This window comes from Mobula birostris, chromosome 10 (genome assembly GCF_030028105.1).
Source record: "Mobula birostris isolate sMobBir1 chromosome 10, sMobBir1.hap1, whole genome shotgun sequence".
Lineage (NCBI taxonomy): Eukaryota > Metazoa > Chordata > Chondrichthyes > Myliobatiformes > Myliobatidae > Mobula > Mobula birostris.
In genome coordinates this window covers 58,361,747-58,386,194 of record NC_092379.1, presented here as the reverse complement: position 1 = coordinate 58,386,194, position 24,448 = coordinate 58,361,747, and positions in this window count along the sequence as shown.

Sequence of the window (24,448 nt, the reverse complement as noted above, 5' to 3'; positions counted from 1 at the left end):
CCACCAACAAAAGACACTGTCACTGAGTCCACACCTGTAGAGACTGTCACTGAGCCCTCAGCTTACAGACTGACTGTTTCTGAGTCCACAAACTACTGACACTGTCACAGATTCCACAACCTACAGACTCACTACCAATCAGTTCACAACCTACATACTGACTGTCACAGAGTTCACGGCCAACAGACTCACTGTTATTGAGTCCACAACAGACATACTCACTGTCACTTAGTCGACAACGCAGAGAATCACTGTCACTGAGTCCACATCCTAAAGACTAACTGTCACTGAGTCCACAACCTACAGACTCACTCTCCCTGAGTCCACAACGAACAGACTCACTGTCCCTGAGTCCACAACCTACAGACTCACGGTCTGTGAGTCCATAACCTGCAGTCTCACTTTCACTGAGTCCACAACCTAAAGACACTGTCACTGAGCCCTCAACCTACAGACTCACTGTCACTGAGTCCACAACCTACAGACACTGTCACTGAGTCCACAACCTGCAGAGACTGTCACTGAGCCCTCAGTTTACAGACTAACTGTTTCTGAGTCCACAAACTACTGACACTGTCTCAGATTCCACAACCTACAGACTCACTGCCACACAGTTCACAACCTACAGACTGACTGTCACAGAGTCCACAACATACACTCACTGTCACTGAGTCCACAACCTACAGACACACTGTCACTGAGTCCACAACCGACAGACCATGTAACTGAGTCCACAACTTACAGACCAACTGCCAATGAGTCCACAACCTACAGATTCACTGTCACTGAGTCCACAACCTACAGACTCACCGTCACAGAGTCCACAACCTACAGAGTCAATGTCACTGTGTCCAGAACCTAGAGACTCACTGTCACTGAGACCACAACCTACAGTCTCACTGTTAGTCAGTCCACAACTTACAGACTTACTGTCACTGAGTCCACAACCTACAGACACTGACACTGAGTAAACAACCAACAGACTCATTTTCACTGACAACACGGCCTGCATACTCACTGTCACTGATTCCACGGCCTAGAGACATTGTCACCGGTCTACAAACTACAGACTCACTGTCACTATGTTTAGAGCATACAGACCCATTGTCACTGTGCCCACAACCTACAGACACTGTCACAGATTCCACAAACTACAGACTCACTGGCACTATGTCTAGAAACTAGCGACTCACAGTCACTGTGCCTACAACATACAGATTAACTGTCACTGAATGCACAACCTACAGAGTCACTGTCGCTGAGACCACAATGAACAGACTTACTGTCACTGAGTCCACAACAAATATACTCACAGTCACTGAGTCGATAACCCACAGACTCACTGTCACCGAGTCCACATCCTAAAGACTAAATGTCACTGAGTCCTCATACTACAGACTCACTGTCACTGAGACCACAACAAACAGATTCACTGTCACTGAGTGTAAAACAAACAGACACTGTCACTGAGTCCACAACCGACAGACCCTGTCACTGAGTCCTCAACCTACAGACTCACTGTCAATGAGTCCACAACCTACAGACTCACTGTCACTGAGTTGCAACCTAGGTGGATGTGGGAAGATAGCTTCCTTAACTCATATGTTTTGGGCCTGTCCTACTCTGGAAAATTTTTGGAAAGATATTTTTAATATTATTTCAAAGGTATTGAATATAGATATTTCTCGCCATCCTATTACTGCTATCTTTGGATTACCTAAAATTTCCAGTAATCTTTCCCCTTCAGCCCGTAGATTGATTGCATTTCTTACTGTAATGGCGATAAGATGTATTTTACAACATTGGAAGGAGATTAATGCTCCAACTTCATTCTTCTGGTTTTCCCAGACGATACTTTGTTTTAATCTGGAGAAAATTAGAAGTAATCTTTATGATTCTTCAGTTAAATTTGAACAGACTTGGAGATCTTTTATTCAACATTTTCAATTAATGCAACTTTTTTTTCTTTCTCTGGCCATATCTACATTCCCTTCTTGCTTTTTAACTGTTTTTAATGGAGGTCGGGTTTGAGAACGTGATTGTTTTAAGTTGTTTAACTCTACTTGATACCTAGTTAGCCCATTGTTTTGCTTTGCTTTTTCGTTTAGTTGCACGGTGGGGATTTTTTGGGTTTTTTTTGTTTTTTTTTCCTTATTGACATGTTTGAAAATTAGTATACTATTATATTACCTGGTTATTTTAAATTTAAACTGCACTGTTTGTACTAACTTTTCTTTTGTGTGTATTAATATCTCTTGTAAAGTTATATTGCAACTGTGTATCGGTGCCTATATGGTTTACCCTTTGTGTACTAATTCAATAAAAAGATTTAAAAAGAAAAGATATTGGGGAAGCTACGAGAGGTGCGTGAAAACACATCGATACAGTTGAAGGTATGAAACGTGTGCGAAAACACAATGATGTAGGGGAAGCAATGCGAGGTGCGCGAAAACACAGCGATATAGGGGAAGGTATGAGAGGCCGGTGAAAACACAGCGATATAGGGGCAGCTATGACAGGTGTGCGAAAAAACGGCAATATAGGGGAAGGTATGAGAGGTGCGCAAAAACACATCGATAAGGGGAAGCTACGAGAGGTGCGCGAAAACACAGCGATATAGTGGAATGTATGAGAGGTGTGCGAAAACAGAGATTTTGGGAAAGCTATGAGAGGTGCGCGAAAACACAGCACTATAGGGGAAGTGCGTGAAAACATGGCGATATAGGGGAAGCTATGGGAGGTGTCCCAAATTACAGCGATATCAGGGAAGGTATGAGAGCTGCGTGAGAACAAAGTGATATAGGGGAAGCTATGGGAGGTGCGCGAAAACACGGCGATATACGTGAAGGAATGAGAGGTGTGTGAAAACACGTCAATATAGGGGAAGCGATGAGAGGTGTGCGAAAATGCAACGATATAGGTGGATGGTATGCAGGGTGCGTGAAAACGCAGTGATATAGGGATAGGTATGAGAGATGCACGAAAACACAGCCATATTGGGGAAGGTATCAGACGTGCGGGAAAACACAGCGATATAGTGGAAGCTATGAGAGTTGCGAGAAAACACAGCGATATAGGGGAAGTTATGAGAGGTGTGCGAAAACTCAGCGATACAGAGGAACGTATGAGAGCTGCACGAAAACACAGCGATATATTGGAAGCTATTGGAGTTGCGCGAAAACATAGCGATATAGGGGAAGGTATGGGAGGTGTGCAAAAACGCAGCTATTTAGGGGAAGGTATGAGAGGGAGGCAAAAACACAGCGATATAGGGGAAGCTATGGGAGGTGCGTTAGAACATGGTGATATAGGAGAATGTATGCGAGGTGCGCGAAAACGCGGCGATACAGGGGAAGGTATGAGAGGTTAGGGAAAACATGGCAATATAGGGGAAAGCTATGTGAGGTGCACAAAAACAGAGTGATATAGAGGAAGGTACATGAGGTGTGCGAAAACAGCGATTTTGGGGATGTTGTGGGAGGTGCGGGAAAACTCCCTCACTGCCACTGAGACCACAATCTACAGACTGACTGTGACTGAATCCAGAACCTACAGATTCACTGTCACTGAGTCCACAACTGACAGACTCACTGTCAGTGAGTACACAACCTACAGACTCACTGTCACTGAGTCCACAAGCATGAAACTCACTTTCACTGAGTCCACAACCTACAGACTCACTGTCACTGAGTAGACAACCTACAGACTCACTCTCCCTGAGTCCACAACCTAAAGACACTGACACTGTGTCCACAACCTACAGACTCACTGCCACACAGTTCACAACCTACAGACTGACTGTCACAGAGTCCACAAAATACAGACACTGTCACTGATTCCACAACCTAAAGACTCACAGTCACTGAGTCCACAACCAACAGACACTGTCACTGAGTACACAACCTAAAGGCACAGTCACTGTGTCCACAACCTACAGACACGGGCACTGAATCCACAACATATGGACTCACTGTCACTACGTACACAAACTACGGACACTGTAAACTGAGTCCACAACCTATAGACTCTGTCACTGAGCCCACAACCTATGACTCACTGTCAATGAGTCCACGAACTACAGACACTGTCACAGATTCCACAAACTACAGACTCACTGTCACTATGTCCAGAAACTACAGACTCACAGTCACTGAGCCCACAACATACTGACTAACTGTCACTGAGTGCACAACCTACAGAGTCATTGTCACTGAGTCCACAACCTGCAGAGACTGTCACTGAGCACTCAGCTTACAGACTGACTGTTTCTGAGTCCACAAACTACAGACACTGTCACAGATTCCACAACCTACAGACTCACTGCCACACAATTCACAACCTACAGACTGACTGTCACAGAGTCCACAAAATACAGACACTGTCACTTATTCCACAACCTAAAGACTCACAGTCACTGAGTCCACAACCAACAGACACTGTCACTGAGTACACAACCTAAAGGCACAGTCACTGTGTCCACAACCTACAGACACGGGCACTGAGTCCACAAACTACAGACTCACTGTCACTGAATCCAGAACCTACAGACTCACTGTCACTGAGTCCACCACCTACAGTCTCACTGTCACTGAGTCCACAAGCATCAAACTCACATTCACTGAGTCCACAACCTACAGACTCACTGCCACTGAGACCACAATCTACAGACTCACTGTGACTGAATCCAGAACCTAAAGACTCACTGTCAGTGAGTCCACAACCTACAGACTCACTGTCAGTGAGTCCACAACCTACCAACTCACTGTCACTGATTCCACAACCAACAGACTCATTGTCACTGAGAACACAGCCTACAGACTCACTGTCACAGATTCCATGGCCTAGAGACACTGTCATTGAGTCTACAACCTACAGACTCACTGTCACTGAGTCTAGAGCTTAAAGACTCACTGTCACTGAGTCCACAACCTAAAGACACAGTCACTGCGTCCACAACCTATAGACACAGTCACTGAGACCACAATCTACAGACTCAATGTCACTGAATTCAGAGCCTACAGAATCACTGTCACTGAGTCCACAACATACAGTCTCACTGTCAGTGTGTCCACAACCTACAGACTTACCGTCACTGATTCCGCAACCTAAAAACACTGTCACTGTGTCCACAACCTATAGACACTGTCACTGAGTCCACAACCTACAGACTCACTGTTACTGAGTCTACAATCTACAGACTCACTGTCACGGAGTCCACAACCTACAGACTCACAGTCACTGAGTCAACAACCTAAAGACTCACCGTCTGTGAGTGAACAACCTACAGTCTCACTTTCACTGAGTCCACAAGCATGAAACTCACTTTCCCTGAGTCCACTACCTACAGACTCACTGCCACTGAGACCATAACTTACAGACTTACTGTCAATGAGCCCTCAATCAACAGACTCACTGTCGCTGAGTCCACAACGTATTGACTCACTGCCACTAGAGTTGTCAACCTACAGACTGACTGTCACTGAGTCCATAACCTACACTCACTGTCATTAAGTCAACCTACAGACTGACAGTCACTGAGTCCACAACGTATAGACTCACTGTAACTGGGTACACAACCTACGGACAATTTAAACTGAGTCCACAACCTACGACTCACTGTCAATGAGTCCACAAACTACCGCCACTGTCACAGATTCCACAAACTACAGACTCACTGTCAATATGTCCAGAAACTACAGACTCACAGTCACTGAGTCCACAACCTACAGACTCACTGTCACTGAGTCCACAACCTACAGACTCACAGTTACTGAGTCCACAACCTAAAGACTCACCGTCTGTGAGTCCACAACCTACAGTCTCGCTGTCACTGAGTCCACAAGCATCAAACTCACTTTCACTGAGTCCACAACCTACAGACACTGTCACTGTGACTGAATCCACAACCTACAGACTCACTGTCACGAAGTCCACAACCTAAAGACACAGTCACTGTGTCCACAACCTACAGATACGGGCTCTGAGTCCGCAACCTACAGACTCACTGTCACTGAGTCCACAACCGATAGACACTGTCACTGAGACCACAATCTACAGACTCAGTGTTACTGAATCCAGCACCTACAGACTCACTGTCACTGAGTCCACAACCTACAGTCTCACTGTCAGTGTGTCCACAACCTACAGACTCACTGTCACTGAGTACACAACCTAAAGTCTCACCGTCTGTGAGTACACAACCTACAGCCTCACTTTCACTGAATCCACAACCTATAGACTCACTGTCACTGAGTCCACAAGCATGAAACTCACTTTCACTGAGTCCACAACCTACAGACTCACTGTCACTGAGTCCACAACCTACAGACTCACTGTCAATGAGCCCTCAACCAACAGACTCACTGTAACTGAGCCCACAACCTACAACGCACTGTAAATGAGTCCACAAACTGAAGACACTGTCACAGATTCCACAAACTACAGACTCACTGTCACTATGTCCAGAAACTCCAGACTCACAGTCACTGTGCCCACAACATACAGACTAACTGTCACTGAGTCCACAACCTACAAAGACTGTCACTGAGCCCTCAACCTACACACTCACTGTCACTGAATCCACAACCTACAGATACTGTCACTGTCCACAACCTGCAGAGACTGTCACTGAGCCCTCAGCTTACAGTCTGACTGTTTCTGAGTCTGCAAACTATAGACACTGTCACAGATTCCCCAACCTACAGACTCACTGCCACACAGTTCACAACCTACAGACTGACTGTCACTCAGCCCACGACATACAGATCCTGTCACTGAGTACAAAACCTAAAGACACAGTCACTGTGTCCACAACCTACAGACACGGGCACTGACTCCACAACCTACAGACTCACTGTCACTGAGTCCACAATCTATAGACACTGTCACTGAGACCACAATCTACAGACACACTGAATCTTATTCCACAACCTACAGACTCACAGTCAGTGAGTCCACAAACAAAAGACACTGTCACTGTTTCGACAACCTACAGACTCACAGTCACTGAGTCCACAACCAACAGACACTGTCAGTGTGTGCACAACCTGCGGAATAACAGTCACTGAGTACACGGCCTACAGAATCACTGTCACTGAGACCACAACACTCGGACTCACTGTCACTGAGTCGATAACCTGCAGACTCACTGTCACTGAGTCCACAACCTACAGACTCACTGTCACTGAGTCCACAACCTAGAGATATAGGCACTGAGTCCGCAACCTACAGACTCACTGTCACTGAGTCCGCAACCTACAGACTTACTGTCACTGTGTCCACAACCTAAAGACACTGTCACTGTGTGCACAACCTATAGACACTGTCACTGAGTTCACAACCTACAGACTCACTGTCACTGAGTCCACAACCTAAAGTCTCACCGTCTGTGAGTACACAAGCTACAGCCTCACTTTCACTGAGTCCACAACCTACAGACTCACTGTCACTGTGCCCACAATCTGAAGACACTGTCACTGAGACCACAATCTACAGACTCACTGTCACTGAGTCCACAACCTACAGTCACAGTCACTGAGTCCACAACCAACAGGCACTGTCACTGAGTACACAACCTAAAGGCACAGTCACTGTGTCCACAACCTACAGACTTACTGTCACTGTGTCCACAATCTAAAGACACTGTCACTGTGTGCACAACCTATAGACACTGTCACTGAGTTCACAACCTACAGACTCACTGTCACTGAGTCCACAACCTAAAATCTCACCGTCTGTGAGTACACAATCTACAGCCTCACTTTCACTGAGTCCACAACCTACAGACTCACTGTCACTGAGACCACAATCTACAGACTCACTGTCACTGAGTCCACAAGCATCAAACTCACTTTCACTGAGTCCACAACCTACAGACTCACTGTCACTGAGTCCACAACCTACAGACTCACCGCCTGTGAGTCCACAACCTACAGTATCACTTTCACCGAGTCCACAACCTACAGACTCACTGTTACTGAGACCACAAGCATGAAACTCACTTTCACTGAGTCCAGAACCTGCAGACTCACTGTCACTGAATCCACAACCTACAGACTCACTGTCCCTGAGTCGACAACCTAAAGACTCACTGTCAATGAGTCCACAACCTAAAGACACTGTCACTGTGTCCACAACCTGTAGACACTGTCACTGAGTCCACAACCTACAGACTCACTGTCACTGAGTCCAGAACCTACAGATTCACTGTCAGTGAGTCCAAAACTTACAAGCTCACTGTCACTGAGTCCACAAGCATGAAACTCACTTTCACTGAGTGCACAACCTACAGACTCATTGTCACTGAAAACATTGCCTACAGACTCACTGTCACTGATTTCACGGCCTAGAGACACTGTCATTGAGTCTACAACCTACTGACTCACTGTCACTGGGTCCAGAACTTAAAGACTCACTGTCACTGAGTCCACAACCTAAAGACACTGTCTCTGCATTCACAACCTACAGACACTGTCATTGAGTCCACAACCTACAGACTCACTGTCACTGATTCCACAACCCACAGACACTGACACTCAGTCCAAAACTGACAACATGGCCTACAGACCCACTGTCACTGATTCCATGGCCTAGAGACACTGTCACTGAGTCTACAAACTAGAGACATTCTGTCACTATGTCCAGAATCTACAGACTCACAGTCACTGTGCCCACAACATACAGACTGACTGTCACTGAGTCCAAAACCTACAGGCTCACTGTCACTGAGTCCACAACAGAGAGACTGTCACTGAGCCCTCAGCTTACAGTCTCACTGTTTCTGTGTCCACAAACTATAGACACTGTCACAGCTTCCACTCCTACAGACTCACAGCCACACAGTTCACAACCTACTTACTGACTGTCACTGAGCCCACAACATACAGACCCTGTCACTGAATACACAAGCTAAAGACACAGTCACTGTGTTCACAACCTACAGACACTGGCACTTAGTCCACAACCGACAGACTCACTGTCACGGAGTCCACAATCTTAAGACTCACTGTCACTGAGGCCACAACCTACAGAATCACTTTCACTGAGAACACAACCTACAGACTCACCGTCTCTGAGTCTACAATCTACAGCCTCGCTTTCACAGAGTCCAGAACCTACAGAGTCAGTGTAAACTGTGTCCAGAACCTACAGACTCACTGTCACTGAGTCCACAACCTAAAGGCACAGTCACTGTGCCCAAAACCTACAGACACTGTCATTGAGTCCACAACCTACAGACTCACTGTCACTGATTCCACAACCTAGAGACACTGGCACTGAGACTACAATCTATAGACTCACTGCGACTGAATCCAGAGCCTACAGACTCACTATCACTGAGTCAAAACCTACAGTCGCACTGTCAGTGTGTCCACAACCTACTGACTTACTGTCACTGTTTAAACAACTCACAGACACTGACCCTCAGTCCAAAACATGGCCTAGAGACACTGTCACTGAGTCTACAAACTATAGACTCACTGTCACTTTGTCCACAAACTACAGACACACTGTCACTGAGTGCAGAACCGAAAAACTCACTGTCACTGAGTCCACAACTTAAAGACACTTTCACTGAGTCCACAATCTCCAGGCTCACAGTCAGTGAGTCCACAACCCACAGACTCATTGTCAGTGAGTCCACAACCTACAGACTCATTCTCACTGAATCCACAACCTACAGACTCACTGTCACTAAGTCCAAACCTACAGTTTCACTGTCACTGAGTCCACAACCTAAAGACACGGTTACTGTGTACACAATCTGTAGACACTGTCAGTGAGTCCACAACTTACAGACTCACTGTCACTGAGTCCACAACCTACAGACTCACTGTCACTGAGTCCACAACCTACAGACTCACCGCCTGTGAGTCCACAACCTACAGTATCACTTTCACCGAGTCCACAACCTACAGACTCACTGTTACTGAGACCACAAGCATGAAACTCACTTTCACTGAGTCCAGAACCTGCAGACTCACTGTCACTGAATCCACAACCTACAGACTCACTGTCCCTGAGTCGACAACCTAAAGACTCACTGTCAATGAGTCCACAACCTAAAGACACTGTCACTGTGTCCACAACCTGTAGACACTGTCACTGAGTCCACAACCTACAGACTCACTGTCACTGAGTCCAGAACCTACAGATTCACTGTCAGTGAGTCCAAAACTTACAAGCTCACTGTCACTGAGTCCACAAGCATGAAACTCACTTTCACTGAGTGCACAACCTACAGACTCATTGTCACTGAAAACATTGCCTACAGACTCACTGTCACTGATTTCACGGCCTAGAGACACTGTCATTGAGTCTACAACCTACTGACTCACTGTCACTGGGTCCAGAACTTAAAGACTCACTGTCACTGAGTCCACAACCTAAAGACACTGTCTCTGCATTCACAACCTACAGACACTGTCATTGAGTCCACAACCTACAGACTCACTGTCACTGATTCCACAACCCACAGACACTGACACTCAGTCCAAAACTGACAACATGGCCTACAGACCCACTGTCACTGATTCCATGGCCTAGAGACACTGTCACTGAGTCTACAAACTAGAGACATTCTGTCACTATGTCCAGAATCTACAGACTCACAGTCACTGTGCCCACAACATACAGACTGACTGTCACTGAGTCCAAAACCTACAGGCTCACTGTCACTGAGTCCACAACAGAGAGACTGTCACTGAGCCCTCAGCTTACAGTCTCACTGTTTCTGTGTCCACAAACTATAGACACTGTCACAGCTTCCACTCCTACAGACTCACAGCCACACAGTTCACAACCTACTTACTGACTGTCACTGAGCCCACAACATACAGACCCTGTCACTGAATACACAAGCTAAAGACACAGTCACTGTGTTCACAACCTACAGACACTGGCACTTAGTCCACAACCGACAGACTCACTGTCACGGAGTCCACAATCTTAAGACTCACTGTCACTGAGGCCACAACCTACAGAATCACTTTCACTGAGAACACAACCTACAGACTCACCGTCTCTGAGTCTACAATCTACAGCCTCGCTTTCACAGAGTCCAGAACCTACAGAGTCAGTGTAAACTGTGTCCAGAACCTACAGACTCACTGTCACTGAGTCCACAACCTAAAGGCACAGTCACTGTGCCCAAAACCTACAGACACTGTCATTGAGTCCACAACCTACAGACTCACTGTCACTGATTCCACAACCTAGAGACACTGGCACTGAGACTACAATCTATAGACTCACTGCGACTGAATCCAGAGCCTACAGACTCACTATCACTGAGTCAAAACCTACAGTCGCACTGTCAGTGTGTCCACAACCTACTGACTTACTGTCACTGTTTAAACAACTCACAGACACTGACCCTCAGTCCAAAACATGGCCTAGAGACACTGTCACTGAGTCTACAAACTATAGACTCACTGTCACTTTGTCCACAAACTACAGACACACTGTCACTGAGTGCAGAACCGAAAAACTCACTGTCACTGAGTCCACAACTTAAAGACACTTTCACTGAGTCCACAATCTCCAGGCTCACAGTCAGTGAGTCCACAACCCACAGACTCATTGTCAGTGAGTCCACAACCTACAGACTCATTCTCACTGAATCCACAACCTACAGACTCACTGTCACTAAGTCCAAACCTACAGTTTCACTGTCACTGAGTCCACAACCTAAAGACACGGTTACTGTGTACACAATCTGTAGACACTGTCAGTGAGTCCACAACTTACAGACTCACTGTCACTGAGTCCACAACCTACAGACTCACTGTCTGTGAGTCCACAACCTACAGTCTCACTGTCACCGAGTCCACAACGTACAGACTCAATGTCACTATGTCTACAACCTACAGTCTCACTGTCAGTGTGTCCACAACCTACAGACTTACTGTCACTGATTCCACAACCCACAGAGACTGACACGCAGTCCAAAACCTACAAGCTCTCTGTCACTGAGTCCACAACCTATAGACTCACTGTCACTGAGTCCACAAGCATGAAACTCACTTTCACTGAGTCCACAACCTAAAGAAACTGTCACTGTGCCCACAACCTGTAGACACTGTCACTGAGACCACAATCTACAGACTCACAGTCATGGAGTCCAGAACCTACAGACTCACTCTCCATGAATCCACAACCTAAAGACTCACTGTCACTGAGTCCACACCCTAAAGAAACTGTCACTGTGTACACAATCTGTAGATACTGTCACTGAGTCCACAACCTAAAGACACGGTTACTGTGTACACAATCTGTAGACACTGTCAGTGAGTCCACAACTTACAGACTCACTGTCACTGAGTCCACAACCTACAGACTCACTGTCTGTGAGTCCACAACCTACAGTCTCACTGTCACCGAGTCCACAACGTACAGACTCAATGTCACTATGTCTACAACCTACAGTCTCACTGTCAGTGTGTCCACAACCTACAGACTTACTGTCACTGATTCCACAACCCACAGAGACTGACACGCAGTCCAAAACCTACAAGCTCTCTGTCACTGAGTCCACAACCTACTGACTCACAGTCACTGAGTCCTCAACTTATAGACTCACTGTCACTGCCTCGGCAACCTATAGACTCACTGTCACTAAGTCTACAACCTATAGACCCTGTCACTGAGTACACAACCTAAAGACACAGTCACTGTGTCCACAACCTACAGAGGCACTGTCAAGGAGTCCACCAAGTATAGAAACTGTCACTGAGTCAACAACCTACAGAGACTGTCACTGAGCCCTCAACCTACACACTCACTGTCACTGAATCCACAACCTACAGATACTGTCACTGTCCACAACCTGCAGAGACTGTCACTGAGCCCTCAACCTACACACTCACTGTCACTGAATCCACAACCTACAGATACTGTCACTGTCCACAACCTGCAGAGACTGTCACTGAGCCCTCAGCTTACAGTCTGACTGTTTCTGAGTCTGCAAACTATAGACACTGTCACAGATCCCCCAACCTACAGACTCACTGCCACACAGTTCACAACCTACAGATTGACTGTCACTCAGCCCACGACATACAGATCCTGTCACTGAGTACAAAACCTAAAGACACAGTCACTGTGTCCACAACCTACAGACACGGGCACTGACTCCACAACCTACAGACTCACTGTCACTGAGTCCACAATCTACAGACACACTGAATCTTATTCCACAACCTACAGACTCACAGTCAGTGAGTCCACAAATTACAGACACTGTCACTGTGTGCACAACCTGCAGAATAACTGTCACTGAGTCCACGGCCTACAGACTCACTGTCACTGAGTCCACGGCCAACCCACTCACTGTTACTGAGTCCACAACAAACATACTCACTATCACAAAGTCCACAACCTATAGACACTGTGACTGAGACCACAACCGATAGACTCACTGTCAGTGAGTCCACAATCTACAGACTCACAGTCAGTGATTCCACAACCTACAGACTCACTGTCACTGAGTCCACAAGCATGAAACTCACTTTCACTGAGTTCACAACCTACAGACTCGCTGTCACTGAGTACACAACCTACAGGCTCACTCTCCCTGAGTCCACAACCTAAAGACACTGACACTGTGTCCACAACCTACAGACTCACTGCCACACAGTTCACAACCTACAGACTGACTGTCACAGAGTCCACAAAATACAGACACTGTCACTGATTCCACAGCCTAAAGACTCACAGACACTGAGTCCACAACTAACAGACACTGTCACAGAGTACACAACCTAAAGGCACAGTCACTGTGTCCACAACCTACAGACACGGGCACTGTGTCCACAACCTACAGACACGGGCACTGAGTCCACAAAGTATAGACACTGTCATTGAGACCACAATCTACAGACTCACTGTTACTGAATACAGAACCTACAGTCTCACTGTCACTGAGTCCACAAGCATCAAAATCACTTTCACTGAGTCAACAACCTACAGACTCACTGCCACTGAGACCACAATCTACAGACTCTCTGTGGCTGATTCCACAACCTACAGGCTCACTGATACTGAGTCTACAACCTACAGACTCACTGTCACTGAGTCCACAACCTACAGACTCACTGTCACTGAGTCCACGGCCAACCCACTCACTGTTACTGTGTCCACAACAAACATACTCACTGTCACTGAGTCCACCACCTACAGACTCACTGTCAGTGAGTCCACAACCTACAGATACTGACACTCAGTCCAAAACCTACAAGCTCAGTATTACTGAGTCCACAACCTACCAACTCACAGTCACTGATTCCACAACCAACAGACTCATTGTCACTGAAAACATTGCCTACAGACTCACTGTCACTGATTTCACGGCCTAGAGACACTGTCATTGAGTCTACAACCTACAGACTCACTGTCACTGGGTCCAGAACTTAAAGACTCACTGTCACTGAGTCCACAACCTAAAGACACTGTCACTGCATCCACAACCTACAGACACTGTCATTGCGTCCACAACCTACAGACTCATTCTCACTGAATCCACAGCCTACAGACTCACTGTCACTAAGTCCAAATCTATAGTCTCACTGTCACTGAGTCCACAACCTAAAGACTCACTGTCACTGTGTCCACAACCTACAGACCCGGGCACTGAGTCCACAACCTACAGACTCACTGTCACTGAGTCCACAAATTACAGACACTGTCACTGTGTGCACAACCTGCAGAATAACTGTCACTGAGACCACGGCCTACAGACTCACTGTCACTGAGTCCACGGCCAACCCACTCACTGTTACTGAGTCCACAACAAACATACTCACTGTCACTGAGACCACACTCTACAGACTCACTGTCACTGAGTCCACAACCTACAGACTCACTGCCACTGAGACCACAATCTACAGACTGACTGTGACTGAATCCAGAACCTACAGACTCACTGTCACTGAGTCCACAACCGACAGACTCACTGTCAGTGAGTCCACAACCTACAGACTCACTGTCACTGAGTCCACAAGCATGAAACTCACTTTCACTGAGTCCACAACCTACAGACTCACTGTCACTGAGTCGACAACCTGTAGACACTGAAACTGAGTCCACAACATATAGGCTCACTGTCACTGAGATCGCAACCTGCAGACTCACTATCACTGAGACCACAACCTACACTCACTGTCACTGAGTCAACCGACCGACTGCCTATCGCTGAGTCCATATCCTACAGACTGACTGTCACTGAGTCCACAAAATATGGACTCACTGTTACTGAGTACACAAACTACGGACACTCTAAACTGAGTCCACAACCTACAGACTCTCTGTCATTGAGATCACAACCTACAGAATCACTGTCACAGAGAACACAACCTACAGACTCACTGTCTCTGAGTCTGCAACCTACAGACTCAATGTCACAGAGACCACAACTTACAGTCAGTTTCACTGTGTCCAGAACCTACAGACTCACTGTCGCTTAGGCCATAACCAACAGATGTTGTCACTGAGTCCACAACTTACAGAGTTACTGTCACTGAGACCACAACCTAAATAAACTATCATTGAGACCACAAGCATCAAACTCAGTTTCACTGAGTGCACGGCTTATAGACTCACTGTCACAGATTCCATGGCCTAGAGACACTGTCACTGAGTCTACAAACTACAGACTCACTGTCACTTTGTCCACAAACTACAGACACACTGTCACTGAGTCCAGAACCTAAAGACTCACTGTCACTGAGTCCACAACTTAAAGACACTTTCACTGAGTCCACAACCTCCAGGCTCACAGTCAATGAATCCAGAACCTACAGACTCATTGTCACTGAGTCCACAACCTACAGACTCACTGCCACTGAGACCACAATCTACAGACTGACTGTGACTGAATCCAGAACCTACAGACTCACTGTCACTGAGTCCACAACCTAAAGACACTGTCACTGTGTCCACAACCTGCAGACACTGTCACTGTCCACAACCTACAGACTCACTGTCACTGAGTCCAGAACCTACAGATTCACTGTCAGTGAGTCCAAAACCTACAAGCTCACTGTCACTGAGTCCACAAGCATGAAACTCACTTTCACTGAGTCCACAACCTACAGACTCATTGTCACTGAAAACATTGCCTACAGACTCACTGCCACTGAGACCACAATCTACAGACTGACTGTGACTGAATCCATAACCTACAGACTCACTGTCACTGAGTCCACAACCGAGAGACTCACTGTCACTGAGTAGACAACCTACAGACTCACTCTCCCTGAGTCCACAACCTAAAGACACTGTCACTGTGTCCGCAACCTGTAGACACTGTCACTGAGTCCACAACCTACAGACTCACTGTCACTGAGTAGACAACCTACAGACTCACTCTCCCTGAGTCCACAACCTAAAGACACTGACACTGTGTCCACAACCTACAGACTCACTGCCACACAGTTCACAACCTACAGACTGACTGTCACAGAGTCCACAAAATACAGACACTGTCACTTATTCCACAACCTAAAGACTCACAGTCACTGAGTCCACAACCAACAGACACTGTCACTGAGTACACAACCTAAAGGCACAGTCACTGTGTCCACAACCTACAGACACGGGCACTGAATCCACAACATATGGACTCACTGTCACTACGTACACAAACTACGGACACTGTAAACTGAGTCCACAACCTACAGACTCTCTGTCACTGAGCCCACAACCTATGACTCACTGTCAATGAGTCCACGAACTACAGACACTGTCACAGATTCCACAAACTACAGACTCACTGTCACTATGTCCAGAAACTACAGACTCACAGTCACTGAGCCCACAACATACTGACTAACTGTCACTGAGTGCACAACCTACAGAGTCATTGTCACTGAGTCCACAACCTGCAGAGACTGTCACTGAGCACTCAGCTTACAGACTGACTGTTTCTGAGTCCACAAACTACAGACACTGTCACAGATTCCACAACCTACAGACTCACTGCCACACAGTTCACAACCTACAGACTGACTGTCACAGAGTCCACAAAATACAGACACTGTCACTGATTCCACAACCTACAGACTCACAGTCACAGAGGCCACAACCAACAGACACTGTCACTGAGTACACAACCTAAAGGCACAGTCACTGTGTCCACAAGCATCAAACACACATTCACTGAGTCCACAACCTACAGACTCACTGCCACTGAGACCACAATCTACAGACTCACTGTGACTGAATCCAGAACCTAAAGACTCACTGTCAGTGAGTCCACAACCTACAGACTCACTGTCAGTGAGTCCACAACCTACAGACTTACTGTCACTGATTCCACAACCTGCAGACACTGACACTCAGTCCAAAACCTACAAGCTCAGTATTACAGAGTCCACAACCTACCAACTCACTGTCACTGATTCCACAACCAACAGACTCATTTTCACTGAGAACACGGCCTACAGACTCACTGTCACAGATTCCATGGCCTAGAGACACTGTCATTGAGTCTACAACCTACAGACTCACTGTCACTGAGTCTAGAGCTTAAAGACTCACTGTCACTGAGTCCACAACCTAAAGACACAGTCACTGCGTCCACAACCTATAGACACAGTCACTGAGACCACAATCTACAGACTCAATGTCACTGAATTCAGAGCCTACAGAATCACTGTCACTGAGTCCACAACCTACAGTCTCACTGTCAGTGTGTCCACAACCTACAGACTTACCGTCACTGATTCCGCAACCTAAAAACACTGTCACTGTGTCCACAACCTATAGACACTGTCACTGAGTCCACAACCTACAGACTCACTGTTACTGAGTCTACAATCTACAGACTCACTGTCATGGAGTCCACAACCTACAGACTCACAGTCACTGAGTCAACAACCTAAAGACTCACCGTCTGTGAGTGAACAACCTACAGTCTCACTTTCACTGAGTCCACAAGCATGAAACTCACTTTCCCTGAGTCCACAACCTACAGACTCACTGCCACTGAGACCATAACTTACAGACTTACTGTCAATGAGCCCTCAATCAACAGACTCACTGTCGCTGAGTCCACAACGTATTGACTCACTGCCACTAGAGTTGTCAACCTACAGACTGACTGTCACTGAGTCCATAACCTACACTCACTGTCATTAAGTCAACTTACAGACTGACAGTCACTGAGTCCACAACGTATAGACTCACTGTAACTGAGTACACAACCTACGGACAATTTAAACTGAGTCCACAACCTACGACTCACTGTCAATGAGTCCACAAACTACCGACACTGTCACAGATTCCACAAACTACAGACTCACTGTCAATATGTCCAGAAACTACAGACTCACAGTCACTGAGTCCACAACCTTTAGACACTGAAACTGAGACCACAATCTACAAACTCACTGTCACTGAATCCAGAACCTACAGACTCACTGTCACTGAGTCCACAACCTACAGACTCACTGTCACTGAGTCCACAACCTACAGACTCACAGTTACTGAGTCCACAACCTAAAGACTCACCGTCTGTGAGTCCACAACCTACAGTCTCGCTGTCACTGAGTCCACAAGCATCAAACTCACTTTCACTGAGTCCACAACCTAAAGACACAGTCACTGTGTCCACAACCTACAGATACGGGCTCTGAGTCCGCAACCTACAGACTCACTGTCACTGAGTCCACAACCGATAGACGCTGTCACTGAGACCACAATCTACAGACTCAGTGTTACTGAATCCAGCACCTACAGACTCACTGTCACTGAGTCCACAACCTACAGTCTCACTGTCAGTGTGTCCACAACCTACAGACTTACTGTCACTGAGTCCACAACCTAAAGTCTCACCGTCTGTGAGTCCACAACCTACAGTCTCACTGTCACTGAGTTCAGAAGCATCAAACTCACTTTCACTGAGTCCTCAACCTACAGACGCACTGTCACTGAGACCACAATCTACAGGATCACTGCCACTGAGTCGATAATCTACAGACTGTCTGTCAATGAGCCCTCAACCAACAGACTCACTGTCACTGAGTCCACAACGTATAGACTTACTGTCACTAGAGTTGGCAACCTACAGACTGACTGTCACTGAGTCCATAACCTACACTCACTGTCACTGCGTCAACCTACAGACTGACTATCGCTGAGTCCATATCCTACAGACTCACTGTCACTGAGTACACAACCTAAAGTCTCACCGTCTGTGAGTACACAACCTACAGCCTCACTTTCACTGAGTCCACAACCTATAGACTCACTGTCACTGAGTCCACAAGCATGAAACTCACTTTCACTGAGTCCACAACCTACAGACTCACTGTCACTGAGTCCACAACCTACAGACTCACTGTCAATGAGCCCTCAACCAACAGAATCACTGTCACTGAGTCCACAATCTATAGACACTGTCACTGAGACCACAATCTACAGACTCACTGTAACTGAGCCCACAACCTACAACGCACTGTAAATGAGTCCACAAACTGAAGACACTGTCACAGGTTCCACAAACTACAGACTCACTGTCACTATGTCCAGAAACTCCAGACTCACAGTCACTGTGCCCACAACATACAGACTAACTGTCACTGAGTCCACAACCTACAAAGACTGTCACTGAGCCCTCAACCTACACACTCACTGTCACTGAATCCACAACCTACAGATACTGTCACTGTCCACAACCTGCAGAGACTGTCACTGAGCCCTCAGCTTACAGTCTGACTGTTTCTGAGTCCGCAAACTATAGACACTGTCACAGATTCCCCAACCTACAGACTCACTGCCACACAGTTCACAACCTACAGACTGACTGTCACTCAGCCCACGACATACAGATCCTGCCACTGAGTACAAAACCTAAAGACAGAGTCACTGTGTCCACAACCTACAGACACGGGCACTGACTCCACAACCTACAGATTCACTGTCACTGAGTCCACAATCTATAGACACTGTCACTGAGACCACAATCTACAGACACACTGAATCTTATTCCACAACCTACAGACTCACAGTCAGTGAGTCCACAAACAAAAGACACTGTCACTGTTTCGACAACCTACAGACTCACAGTCACTGAGTCCACAACCAACAGACACTGTCACTGTGTGCACAACCTGCGGAATAACAGTCACTGAGTACATGGCCTACAGAATCACTGTCACTGAGACCACAACACTCGGACTCACTGTCACTGAGTCGATAACCTGCAGACTCATTGTCACGAAGTCCACATCCAAAAGACTAACTGTCACTGAGTCCTCCCACTATAGACTCACTGTCACTGAGACCACAACACTCAGGCTCACTGCCACTGCGTGTACAACCTACAGACACTGTCACTGAGTCCACAACCTACAGACTCACTGTTACTGAGTCCACAACCTACAGATACAGGCACTGAGTCCGCAACCTACAGACTCACTGTCACTGAGTCCACAACCTACAGACTTACTGTCACTGTGTCCTCAATCTAAAGACACTGTCACTGTGTGCACAACCTATAGACACTGTCACTGAGTTCACAACCTACAGACACAGTCACTGTGTCCACAACCTACAGATACGGGCTCTGAGTCCACAACCTACAGACTCACTGTCACTGAGTCCACAACCTATAGACACTGTCACTGAGACCACAATCTACAGACTCAGTGTTACTGAATCCAGCACCTACAGAATCACTGTCACTGAGTCCACAACCTACAGTCTCACTGTCAGTGTGTCCACAACCTACAGACTTACTGTCACTGAGTCCACAACCTAAAGTCTCACCATCTGTGAGTCCACAACCTACAGTCTCACTGTCACTGAGTTCAGAAGCATCAAACTCACTTTCACTGAGTCCACAACCTACAGACGCACTGTCACTGATTTCACAATCTACAGGATCATTGCCACTGAGTCAATAATCTACAGACTGTCTGTCAAGAGCCCTCAACCAACAGACTCACTGTCACTGAGTCCACAACGTATAGACTTACTGTCACTAGAGTTGGCAACCTACAGACTGACTGTCACTGAGTCCATAACCTACACTCACTGTCACTGTGTCAACCTACAGACTGACTATCGCTGAGTCCATATCCTACAGACTGACTGTCACTGAGTACACAACCTACGGACACTGTAAACTGATTCCACAACCTGCAGACTCACTGTAACTGAGCCCACAACCTACAACGCACTGTAAATGAGTCCACAAACTGAAGACACTGTCACAGATTCCACAAACTACAGACTCACTGTCACTATGTCCAGAAACTCCAGACTCACAGTCACTGTGTCCACAACATACAGACTAACTGTCACTGAGTCCACAACCTACAGAGGCACTGTCAAGGAGTCCACCAAGTATAGAAACTGTCACTGAGTCAACAACCTACAGAGACTGTCACTGAGCCCTCAACCTACACACTCACTGTCACTGAATCCACAACCTACAGATACTGTCACTGTCAACAACCTGCAGAGACTGTCACTGAGCCCTCAGCTTACAGTCTGACTGTTTCTGAGTCCGCAAACTATAGACACTGTCACAGATTCCCCAACCTACAGACTCACTGCCACACAGTTCACAACCTACAGACTGACTGTCACTCAGCCCACGACATACAGATCCTGTCACTGAGTACAAAACCTAAAGACACAGTCACTGTGTCCACAACCTACAGACACGGGCACTGACTCCACAACCTACAGACTCACTGTCACTGAGTCCACAACCTATAGACTCACTGTCACTGAGTCCACAAGCATGAAACTCACTTTCACTGAGTCCACAACCTACAGACTCATTGTCACTGAAAACATTGCCTACAGACTCACTGTCACTGATTTCACGGCCTAGAGACACTGTCATTGAGTCCACAACCTACAGACTCACTGTCACAGAGAACACAACCTACAGACTCACTGTCTCTGAGTCTGCAACCTACAGACTCAATGTCACAGAGACCACAACTTACAGTCAGTTTCACTGAGTGCACGGCCTACAGACTCACTGTCACTGATTCCATGGCCTAGAGACACTGTCACTGAGTCTACAAACTACAGACTCACTGTCACTTTGTCCACAAACTACAGACACACTGTCACTGAGTCCAGAACCTAAAGACTCACTGTCACTGAGTCCACAACTTAAAGACACTTTCACTGAGTCCACAACCTCCAGGCTCACAGTCAATGAATCCAGAACCTACAGACTCATTGTCACTGAGTCCACAACCTACAGACTCACTGCCACTGAGACCACAATCTACAGACTGACTGTGATTGAATCCAGAACCTACAGACTCACTGTCACTGAGTCCACAACCTAAAGACACTGTCACTGTGTACACAACCTGTAGACATTGTCACAGAGTCCACAACCTACAGACATAATGTCACTGAGTCCAGAACCTACAGACTCACAGTCAGTGAGTCCACAACTTACAGACTCACTGTCACTGAGTCCACAACATATAGACTCACTCCCACTAGAATTGGCAACCTACAGACTGACTGTCACTGAGTCCATAACCTACACTCACTGTCACTGCGTCAACCTACAGACTGACTATCGCTGAGTCCATATCCTACAGACTGACTGTCACTGAGTCCACAACAAATAGACTCACTGTCACTGAGTACCCAACCTACGGACATTGAAAACTGAGTCCACAACCTACAGACTCACTGTCACTGAACCCACAACCTACGACTCACTGTCAAAGAGTCCATAAACTACAGACACTGTCACAGATTCCACAACCTACAGACTCACTGTCACTATGCCCAGAAACTCCAGACTCACAGTCACTGTGCCCAAAACATACAGACTAACTGTCCCTGAGTCCAAAACCTACAGGCTCACTGTCACTGAGTCCACAACGTAAAGACTCACTGTCACTGAGTCTAGAACCTACAGACTCACTGTCACTGAGTCCACAACCTAAAGACACGGTTACTGTGTCCACAATCTATAGACACTGTCACTGATTCCACAACCTATAGACTCACTGTCACTGAGTCCACAAATTACGGACACTATCAGTGTATGCACAACCTGCAGAATAACTGTCACTGAGTCCATGGCCTACAGACTCACTGTCACTGAGACCACGGCCAACCCACTCACTGTTACTGAGCCAATAACAAACATACTAACTGTCACTGAGTCCTCATACTATAGACTCACTGTCACTGAGACCACAACCCACAGACTCACTGTCACTGAGTCCTCATACTATAGACTCACTGTCACTGAGACCACAACCCACAGACTCACTGTCACTGAGTGTACAACCTACAGACTCATTGTCACTGAGGCCACAAACGACAGAACCTGTCACTGAATCCACAACTTACAGACTCACTGTCACTGAGACCACAACCTACAGAATCACTGTCACTGAGAACACAACCTACACACTCACTGTCTCTGAGTGTGCAACCTACAGGCTCGTGTCACAGAGACCACAACTTACAGAGTCAGTTTCACTGAGTCCACAACCTACAGACTCACTGTCACTGAGTCCACAACCTGCAGACCCTGTCTCTGAGTCCACAACTTACAGACTCACTGTCACTGAGTCCACAACCTGCAGACCCTGTCACTGAGTCCACAACTTACAGGCTCACTATCACTGAGACCACAACCTATAGAAACCGTCATTGAGACCACAAGCATCAAACTCACTTTCACTGATTCCACAATCTACAGACTCACTGTCACTGATTCCACAATCTACAGAATCACTGTCACTGAGTCCACAACCTACAGAATCACTGTCACTGTGTCCGCAACCTACAGACTCACTGTAACTGAGTCCACAATCTACAGACTCACAGTCACTGAGTCCACAACCTACAGTCTCACTGTCAGTGTGTCCACAACCTACAGACTTACTGTCACTGAGTCCACAATCTAAGGACACTGTCACTGTGTCCACAACCTATAGACACTGTCACTGATTTCACAACCTACAGACTCACTGATGCTGAGTCTACAACCTACATACTCACTGTCACTGAGTCCAAAACCTACAGACTGACTGTCTCTGAGTCCACAACCTACAGGCTCACTGTCACTGAGTCCACAACCTAAAGACTCACTGTCACTGAGACCACAACCTACAGAATCACTTTCACTGAGAACACAATCTACAGACTCACCGTCTCTGAGTCTGCAACCTAAAGACTCACTGTCACAGAGTCCAGAACCTCCAGAGTCAGTGTCACTGTGTCGAGAACCTACAGACTCACTGTCACAGATTCCACAACCTAGAGACACTGACACTGAGACTACAATCTACAGACTCACTGTGACTGAATCCAGAGCCTACAGACTCACTATCACTGAGTCAAAACCTACAGTCGCACTGTCAGTGTGTCCACAACCTACAGACTCAGTGTCACTGTTTAAACAACTCACAGACACTGACACTCAGTCCAAAACTGACAACACGGCCTA